Below are 10,267 nucleotides of genomic sequence, written 5' to 3'. Positions count from 1 at the left end.
AGAACAGTAACTCATGGGAGGAGTTCACGGAGGCTTCCCCATCCTAGGAGGAGTCTGGGATTTTCTGTCTCCGTGGGAGCATATGTCTCTCCAAGAATGTCTAAACCAAGCTTGGCAGCAAGCCTCAATGGACATTCACAGGTATCTCACTCTCACAGATTTGCTCTGACATCCTCTCTATAAGGACTCCTGAGACTTCTGGATGCCTCGTGCCTGGGCTCAACTCTCTTCCTGACTCAGGTTTCACTCTTGAATCCTTCACTGGGGGTTGACTGAGATCATATACAGATCTCTTAGGATCCTCCCCCATGCTCTGCCCTACATCATGGCACAGTCTATCCCTGGTGGCATCTGTGCTGGGCACCTTCAACCTCATCTTCTGTATGTCTTGGCTACTTTTTCCTGGACCTGCCGAGGGCCTTGAGGGCTCCTTCTTGCCCTGTGCCTGCCAAGGTCTTGGGAATTGATCCTGAGGTGGTATCAGCTTCTGAGGTGCTTGGACTTTTCAGGGCACACCACTCTGTTCCTGTATGAACCTTTTGGAAAGATGGTGCTCCAGTTCCTCCAAAAAATTAGGGCTAGTCAAATCCTCAGGAAGGATGGAGACAGAACTGTGGGCCTGGGAAGACCTGTTCTCCTGGGAAAGGTTGGGAGTGACCTGGCTAAATGCCTGCTGAAATCTTTTGACCAAATCAGGTAAATTTCTTCCACTCTTTAGTTGCTTTTATAAAAAAGTGACATTCCAGGCTTTGAGCTGCATTTGAGATGAAAGATTGTGCCTTATTTTTTTGGACTGCAAAATATTTCACAGGTCCTAATCTGGTATTATAAAGAAGATAGTCGGACTGGGAGACAGGTGAGAGATGGGCAGTGCTCTCTAACTGAGCTTGAGGTCGTGGTTGACATCAGGGCATGGTGAGGAGCCAAGGGTACAGGTCAAACCTGAGTCTCCATCTGAGCCTAAGTTGGTGGTTGTTGACACTGAAGCATGGTTGGAGCCATGAGGTGTGGGTGGGCCTGGGTCTCCATGGAAGCCTCAGATGATGGCTGACATTGGGCATGGTTGGAGGCAAGGGTAGGGGTCAGCCCTGGGTATCCATATGACCTAGAGGTGATGGTTGCAATGGGGCGTGATTGGAGTCAAGGACTGAGTTTGAGCCTGGACCACAGGGTGACGAAAGGCTTGACCATTGATGAGTTTTGAAGGTAAATTTAGCTTGAATTTGAAATGGCTCAGCCTTAGAGCACTCATTAAATAGGATAGGGTATAACTCTAGAGGGGACCCAGGTACTGTGACAGTAGCCACCAGAAACTGTGCAGAAAAGGTAGACCCCAGAAGAGCTAGCTGCCTGTCTTCTGTAGATTGTCCCCCAAAATGTCAGAATATGGGGGCTTCTCAGGACCAAGCAACTGTTCAGGTTTGCCTTTTAGCTCCAGAAGTGTTGGCACCCAAGGTGTCCTTCATGTCATCTGGTGACTGAATCTTCTTTTCCAAAGTATTCAGGTAGTAGCCTGACTCCTCCTCTTTTTCATTCTCTTTCCAAATCTTCAGTTTTACTCTCTTGTGATTAGTATCTCCAGCAGTTTCTGGACATCCACGTTGACATGGTATCTGCCTGCCTGTTTGTGGGGTCTTCCCCAAATGAAGCATCTGATGGGTGGAGGGGAAGGTGTTCTTGCCTGAATTCAAAGTGTGTCAAGGTGGAGAAGCTCCAGGCACTGGGGGCTACCAGCAAGAGAGGGTTGAAAAGGGACAACTTGAATGGACATGTGCTGAGATGACTGGTCTCCAAGAGGAGAGTGATGACCTGTGTGGCATGGAGCTCAGTGGCAGTGCCACCGGGTCACCCTGAGTGAGATTCAGCATGGCACCTGATGGAGGTGAGGCAGAGAAGGCTGTCAGAGGTGGAGGGCAGGGCCCTACATGGGGTGGGGAGGGGAAAGAGCAAGTGACCATGGTGAAAGCTGTCCAGGAAGAAGAAACTCTCTAGTGTTGGAGAGGCACTAAGGGATGAATTTGAATGAATGGAAGAATGCAATCACTGAGCCTGGAGAAATGGTAGAAGCCCAAGGTAGTGGCCGCTTGGCCAGAGGAGTTGGGGACATGTTGGACGAGCCTCTTCCCTGCATTGTTGATGGGCTCCAGCAGATACTGCTTTGCACATCTAACCAAATGTCTTCACAGGACACCTGATGAAAGCTGTACGATCAGCAATCCTCTCCAGGTGGCTGAAGGAGACATAAGGAACAAGTTGTAGCCAGGAGCTGCCCGGGCCAGATGAGCCGGGCAGGCCAGGCAGGGGTGGGCACCTGCATCCCATGGCTCTCCACAGCCCCCAAGATGCCATCACAATATTACTGCTGTCCGTCACACCCGGGCTTTTACCATACCCAGCCCCCAAGACTCCCCCTCCCAGCTCAGCCCCAGGCTCCCGGCAGCCCTGTGCTCATAGCAGAAACTCTGGGAAGAAGAACCCAGGAGACAAGGGGAAGATTCTTTACATTTGCAGAAGTGAAATCAGGCCCTGGACTCATTCCAGTTCTTCCAGACCATTTTGGCAACCTGGAAATTGGCAGATTGGGGCATGGTTGTGAAGGCAGCAGCCTAGGGGTCTTATAGGAGGCTGAGTGCACTGTCCCTTTAAGTGGGGGGATACTGGAGCCCAAGCACCAGCATCTAAGGCCACAGGATCCCTAAGAGTAATGATGAAACTCATGAAAGCATGTATGATTTACGAAGTGCTTCCTCATCCTTCACCCCTTGCTGATCTCGCAACCCCTGCTGTGCAGGAGAATGGACCAGGGGCACTGCACAGACGAATCTGAGCAAAGTTGAACAACTTGTCCTGGTCGAACCCCGCAGTCTCACCTCCCAAACCAGGGTTACTGGTGCAATACGTTCCACATGCACCTGCTGGGCCACACCCTTTTCCAGCTCCCTCACAGCTTCATCCTACACATGGAATCTGGGAAGTATTTGGGTTCTGCTCTCCTACCCAGAAGCATCCCTGGCGGTTCTATTTCCTGAGTGGCAGGCCCTGCTACCTGTGTTCTCAGAGACCATGGACCTGGGCCCTCAGGGCCACAGTCAGTTCAGTTCAGTCGCTCAACTGTGTCTGACTTTTTGTGACCCCATGAACTGCAGCATGCCAGGCCTCCCTGTCCATCACCAACTCCCAGAGCTTGCTCAAACTCATGTCCATTGCATCGGTGCTGCCATCCAACCGTCTCATCCTCTGTTGTCCCCTTCTCATCCCGCCTTCAATCTTCCCCAGCATCAGGGTCTTTTCAAAGGAACTGGTTCTTCGCATAAGGTGGCCAAAGTATTGGAGTTTCAGCTTCAGCATCAGTCCTTCCAATGAATATTCAGGACTGGTTTCCATTAGGATTGACCAGTTGGATCTCCTTACAGTCCAAGGGTCTCTCAGAGTCTTCTCCAACACCACACTTCAAAAGCATCCATTCTTCAGTGCTCACCTTTCTTTATAGTGCAACTCTCACATCCATACATGACTCATGGAAAAACCATAGCTTTGACCAGACGAACCTTTGTTGGCAAAGTAATGTCTCTGCTTTTTAATATGCTATCTATGTTGGGCATAGTTTTTTTCCAAGGAGCAAGCGTCTTAATTTCATGGCAGCATTCATGATCTGCAGTGATTTTGGAGCCCCCCAAAATAAAGTCTCTGTTTCCACTCTTCCCCAATCTATTTGCCATGAAATGATGGGACTGTATGCCATGATCTTAGTTTTCTGAATGTTGAGTTTTAAGCCAACTTTTTTGCTCTCCTCTTTCACTTTCATCAAGAGGCTCTTTAGTTCTTCTTCACTTTTTGCCATAAGGGTGCTGTCATCTGCATATCTAAGGTTATTGATATTCCTTGCGGCAATCTTGATTCCAGCTTGTGCATCATCCAGCCCAGCATTTCTCATGATGTACTCTGCATATAAGTTAAATAAGCAGGGTGACAATACACAGCCTTGACGTACTCCTTTTGCTATTTGGTACCAGCCTGTTGTTTCATGTCCACTTCTGACTGTTGCTTCTTGACCTGTATATAGATTTCTCAGAAGGCAGGTCAGATGCTCTGGTATTCCCATCTCTTTCAGAATTTTTCACAGTTTCTTGTGAATCCCACAGTCAAAGGCTTTGGCATAGTCAATAATGCAGAAACAGATGTTTTTCTGGAACTCTCTCGCTTTTTCGATGATCCATCAATGTTGGCAATTTGATCTCTGGTTCCTCTGCCTTTTCTAAAACCAGCTTGAACATCTGGAAGTTCACGGTTCACATATTGCTGAAGCCTGGCTTGGAGAATTTTGAGCATTACTTTGCTGGCTCTGTCAGTAAAGAATTTGCCTGCAGTGCAGACCTGGGTTTTATCCATGGGTTGGGAAGATCCCCTGGAGAAGGGAAAGGCTACCAACTCCTGTATTCTGGCCTGGAGCATTCCATGGACTGTGTAGTTCATGGGGTCACAAAGAGTCAGACACAACTGATCAACTTTCACTTTGCTAGCGTGTGAGATGAGTGCAATTGTGCGGTAGTTGGAATATACTTTGGCAATGCCTTTCTTTGGGATTGGAATGAAAACTGATCTTTTCCAGGGCCAGAGAGGTGGAGAATAATGCTTAAAGCACACAGGGCCAAAGGTGAGAACTCACCTTTTAAAGCTTCATTTCTCTTCCTGCTCCTGCTTCTCTCCCTCAGCTCCATTTGATGCTGAGAGAAAAGAAAAAAAGGACAGGGGATCCATTTTCTCTCTCCCTTCTCTAGACAAGCATCAGACACTCAGTGGCCACTCATAATATGATTTTCTATGTTTAACAGAGCTCTGTCGGTTTTCTTTCCTTTCACTCATTTTTAAAGCAGATACAAATATTTTCTGTTTTCCTTCTGTGAAGAACATAAAGAAGGATTTTCAACATGAGATTCACGCTGAACTTCTTTCATCACTGTTCCTCAGCTTAAGAAATGCACACGTTCTCAGACCTAAGGGTGAGTGTGAGCGCTGTCAGTTAGGTCTCTGCTTCCTGAGACCAGGGCCCCTCCAATCCCTGCTCTGAGGCTCTCGGCACCTCAGCAGTGACCTCAGATTAGTCCTGGTCAGAGACACCTGTTCACATCTGGTGAACTGGTATCAAAGTCTGTCCTATGCTAAGGCTGAACTCAGTGTCCAGTCCTCAGACCCTGTATCTGGGGACTTGCCTGGGAGGCCTCCACCACCCCTGGAAACTAGTTTGAGATCTTTGGATTGAAATCGCAGTGTTCACGGTATGCCCTCCCATCCTGGTTTGTACCTAAAGGGATGATGCTCTATTCTTCCTTGAGAATAGATGTCCTGTTCTTTACCATCCCAGGAGTCTTTCTAGTCGATTCAGAAATTTGGAAATAATAATAGTAAAGAAGAGAGCATCTTGTGCTTGTGAGTCTGGGCCAAGGGTCCCTTACCTTCCCGATCAATCATTAATCACCTCCAAATGGAACTGGGGCCAAGTATCAAACTTCAGCCAAGTATCAGAAGTGCTTTTCAGAGCACAGAGAGGATTCTCCGTCATCTGACGCACACTGCTGCCTTCAGGAAACTGAGCAAAAGGTGTGCCCTGGGGGCTAAAGCCCTGGACCCCATCACAGAGCTGTGGTCTGGTCAGAGAGGGTCCCGAGGGTGGGGAGGGAGGAATAGGGGAGGAGGCTGGACTGTGGTCCCTTCCAAAACATCCAGCCACACTCTTTGTCCTTGGTATCTCTCAGTCACTGAGGACGTTCAAGTGCCCATCAGTGTCCCAAAGGTGTGATCACAGTCCCCACCTGGAATTGGGTTAAATGGAAGCTGGGAAAAATATGTAGTCAAGCTCCTTACAGGGATAAAATGGAAAGTTGACATTTTGCCTATTCCTTTCCTGCTTGTACAGTTGTGAGGTGGTAGGAGGCGCTGCTGCTATGCCCATGAAGAACTGCACCTTTGTTAGCTACAGTTCTGTGGGATATGAAAGCAAACCCCATTCAGTGTCAAAAAATCCAGTGGCCTGTCCATTGGGCGGCAGCCACAATAGCTGGAGCGTATGTGGACAAGCATAAGATGACTTAACAAGTTTATTCTGAAAGATTACAGACATTTTTGGTAGCTCTTTACACTGCATCACTCACACACTGAGGAATGTCATATCCTTTAACAGTGAGCAAAATGTTTACAAAAATTAAACTGGTCTCATATCTGGATAATCTGTAACATAGAAAACTTTTTCCTTTAAGTAATTCAGTCCTTGCATGAAAGTCGATCCAAATGTTAATGATTACACTTACGTGAATGAGACTTTAGGCATGAAATTCGCCCGAGGTTTATATTTTTCCTCATCTCACTAAAACACTCTTTTAGGGCCAGACGATGTTGGAAACATTTCTTTTTACTCTCCAGTAGTATACCACCTCACCTGCACTGGGTTCCAACATCCTCCTTTCGATGATTGTTCGGCAGCTAGTTGCAATTTTGGTGTTCTTGCAGGATAACATACACACATGTGCTTCTACTCCACCATCTTGCCACAACGAGCTGCTGAACAACCATCAACAGGAGGATGTTGGAACCCACCAGAAAAAGATTCCCCACATCCAAGGATAAAAGAGATATCTGTATGCAGGTCAAAAAGCAACAGTCAGAACTGGACATGGAACAACGGAGTGGTTCCAAACTGGAAAAGGGGTACATCAAAGCTGTATACTGTCACCCTGCTTCTTTAACTTATATGTAGAGTACATCATGTGAAATGCAAGGCTAGGTGAAGCACAAGCTGGAATTAAGATTGCTAGGAGAAATATCAGTAACTTCAGATACTCAGATGACATCACCCTTATGGCAGAAAGTGAAGAAGAACTAAAAAGCCTCTTGATGAAAGTGAAAGAGGAAAGTGAAAAAGTTGGCTTAAAACATAACATTCAAAATGGCATCCAGTTCCATCACTTCATGGCAAATAGAGGGGAAACAATGGAAATGGCGACAGAATGTACTTTCTTGGGCTCTAAAATCACTGCAGATGGTGACTGCTGCCATGAAATTAAAAGATGCTTGCTCCTTGGAAGAAGAGTTAAGACCAACTTAGACAGCATATTAAAAAGTAGAGACATTTCTTTGCCAACAAAGGTCCATCTAGTCAAACCTATGGTTTTTCCAGTAGTCATGTATGAATGTGACAGTTGGACTATAAAGAAAGCTGAGCCCCAAAGAATTGATATTTTGAGCTGTGGTGTTGGAGAAGACTCTTGAGAGTCCCTTGGACTGCAAAGAGATCCAACCAGTTCATTCTGAAGGAAATCAGTCCTGAATATTCATTGGAAGGATGGATGATGACGCTGAAGCTCCAATACTTTGGCCACCTGATGTGAACAGCCGACTCACTGGAAAAGTTACTGATGCTGGAAAACATTGAGGGCAGCAGGATAAGAGGGTGACAGAGGATGAGATGGCTGGACGGCATCACCGACTCGATGGCCATGGGTTTGAGCAAACTCAAAGAGATAGTGAAAGACAGGGAAACCTGTCCTGAGCTTGCAAAGAATCGAACATGACTGAATGACTGAACAACCAAACAACATCTACACTGATGTGTTCACTAGCTGTGTTTATTGTCTACTCTCTTACTTTGCCAACAAAGATCCGTCTAGTCAAGGCTATGGTTTTTCCAGTCGTCATGTATGGATGTGAGAATTGGACTGTGAAGAAAGCTGAGTGCCAAAGAATTGATGCTTTTGAACTGTGGTGTTGGAGAAGACTCTTGAGAGTCCCTTGGACTGCAAGGAGACCCAACCAGTCCATCCTAAAGATCAGTCCTGGGTGTTCATTGGAAGGACTGATGTTCAAGCTGAAACTCCAATACTTTGGCCACCTGATGCGAAGAGCTGACTCATTTGAAAAGACCCTGATGCTGGGAAAGATTGGGGGCAGGAGGAGAAGGGGACGACAGAGGATGAGATAGTTGAGTGGCATCACCAACTCGATGGACATGGGTTTCGGTGGACTCCGGGAGTTGGTGATGGACAGGGAGGCCTGGCATGCTGCAGTTCATGGGGTTGCAGAGTTGGACACGACTGAGTGACTGAACTGAACTGAACTGAACTAGTGGTAAAGAACCTGCCTGCCAATGCAGGAGATGTAAGAGACCTGGGTTCAATCCCTGGTAGGGACGATCCCTGGAGAAAGGCATGGAAACCCACTCCTGTATTCTTGCCTGGAAATTCCATGGACAGAGGAGCCTGGTGGGCTATGGTCCAGTGGGTCATAAAGAGTTGGACACGAATGATGCAACTTAGCACGCACGCAAGCCTCATTATCATATTCTTATCCAAATTATTGAGGTATGATTCACTCAGTTTGTGGTAAGAATGAAACAAACTGCTTCACTAACTAACAAACAGAATGGAGAGAGGCACCCTTTAAAACACACCCATATTGCCATATACAATTCACAATTTGTAACTAAAAATGTGTGGAAACCAATCTTAGTAGACTGTTTAGACATTAAAGAGCTATGGGAAATAGGCTGCATTTTGAGTTTGCCTTATTCTATTTTCATTCAAAAATTTCTTTTCTACATATACCATGTATCTCTTACTAGAGGATTTTGGGTGCCTGTGAATCAAGGAAAATTTGCAAATAAGTCAAAATGTAACAGAAACTTCATTCACAGATGCTTCAGTTTCCTGTTTTATTGATACCACTTTATAGATGGACTGGAATCAACTAAAGCCTGTTGAAAATACATATGTAAATAGTAACTAATGGCTTTCATATTTTCATTACATTGAGAAAATTTATTCTCTTTTTTAAAAAGTACTTTGCAAGCAGATCATAAATCAATTTTTTAAAATGGCATCAGTCAGTCTCACCAGTTAAGAGTGACTGGAGCAGCCTCTGGGAGGACCTTTCAGGAAATTCACCCAAGTACAAAGAGGACTCCAACGTAAGCATAGCTGACATATCCAGTTTCTATCACTCCATTGCCCCTGGCATTTTCTACAATATAAGTAGGTTTTGATTTCCATCTTCTATTTACAAAAATTTAAATCACATCTAGAAAAACTTAGGAGATTCTGTGGACTATTACTTTTCATGAAGAGTGAATAGAAAAACAAATTAATATGTTATTTCTGATTCAATTTGGAAATGGAATTTAAGATTCATGTGAATAGTCTCAGGCTTTCCAGGTGGCACTAGTGGTAAAGAAACCGCCTGCCAATCCAAAAGACATAAGAGATGTGGGTTCCGTTCCTAAGTCAGAAAGATCCCCTTGAGGAGGCCATGGCAACTCATTCCACTATTCTTTCCTGGAGAACCCCATGGACAGAGAAGCCTGGCAGGCAACAGTCTATAGGGTCGCAAAGAGTCGGACATGACTGAACCTCCTTAGTACACTTATACCTGAACAGTCGCATTTTCACGCTTTATAACTATGATAGCTGCCTCCTCACCCAAAAAAGTCACAGCTGATCTCTTATGAAAAAGCATTCTTTAGGTTTAGATCTATATAAATTAGTATTATTCAGCAACTTTATTATCACTGATTTTAAGTTTCTTTTTTTTTTTTTTAATTCTATGAGCCTTCCTGGTATGTAATTGAAACTCACTCCTGCTTCTAAAACCAAGCTGGAATTTCTTAAGAACTCCACTTCTTTGGTTTTTTTCTAAGATCACGTCCCAAGCATCCTGTTCATCAGTGATGCTACAATATAGAAAGTATGATCCTTACATGCTCAATTGCATCCAACTCTGTGAACTCATGGACACTAGCCTGCCATGCTCCTCTGTCTATGGAATTTTCCAGGCAAGAATACTGGAGTGGGTTGCCATTTCCTTCTCCAGTGGGTCATCTTGAACCAGTGACTGAACACGCCTCTCTTGGGTCTCCTGCTTTGGGAGGTGGATTTTTTGCTCCTTCACCACTAGTGAAGACCTCTATAAAGTAGAAGATAGATGTAAAATGCAAACATCAAAAAAATTAATCAATCTAAATAAGGATATAAGAAAGACACATGACAGCAAATCTTAACATAAGACTAATTAGTCATAACAAATAATTTATGACCAACACAAAAGAATAAAAACCAAAATCATCTAGAGATGCTACCAAAATAGGTAGCTGTGGATTTTCACAATGCTCTTAGAAAGTGTTAAGTGACAGGCTGGATTTAAGACACATTGGACAGGAGATGAATTACTAGTTTCAGATCACATAGTAGGAGAAATCATTAATTCTATGCAAAGGCAGTGTTAC

Source organism: Bos javanicus, chromosome 8 (genome assembly GCF_032452875.1).
Source record: "Bos javanicus breed banteng chromosome 8, ARS-OSU_banteng_1.0, whole genome shotgun sequence".
NCBI lineage: Eukaryota > Metazoa > Chordata > Mammalia > Artiodactyla > Bovidae > Bos > Bos javanicus.
Note: the sequence above shows the minus strand (reverse complement) of the source record.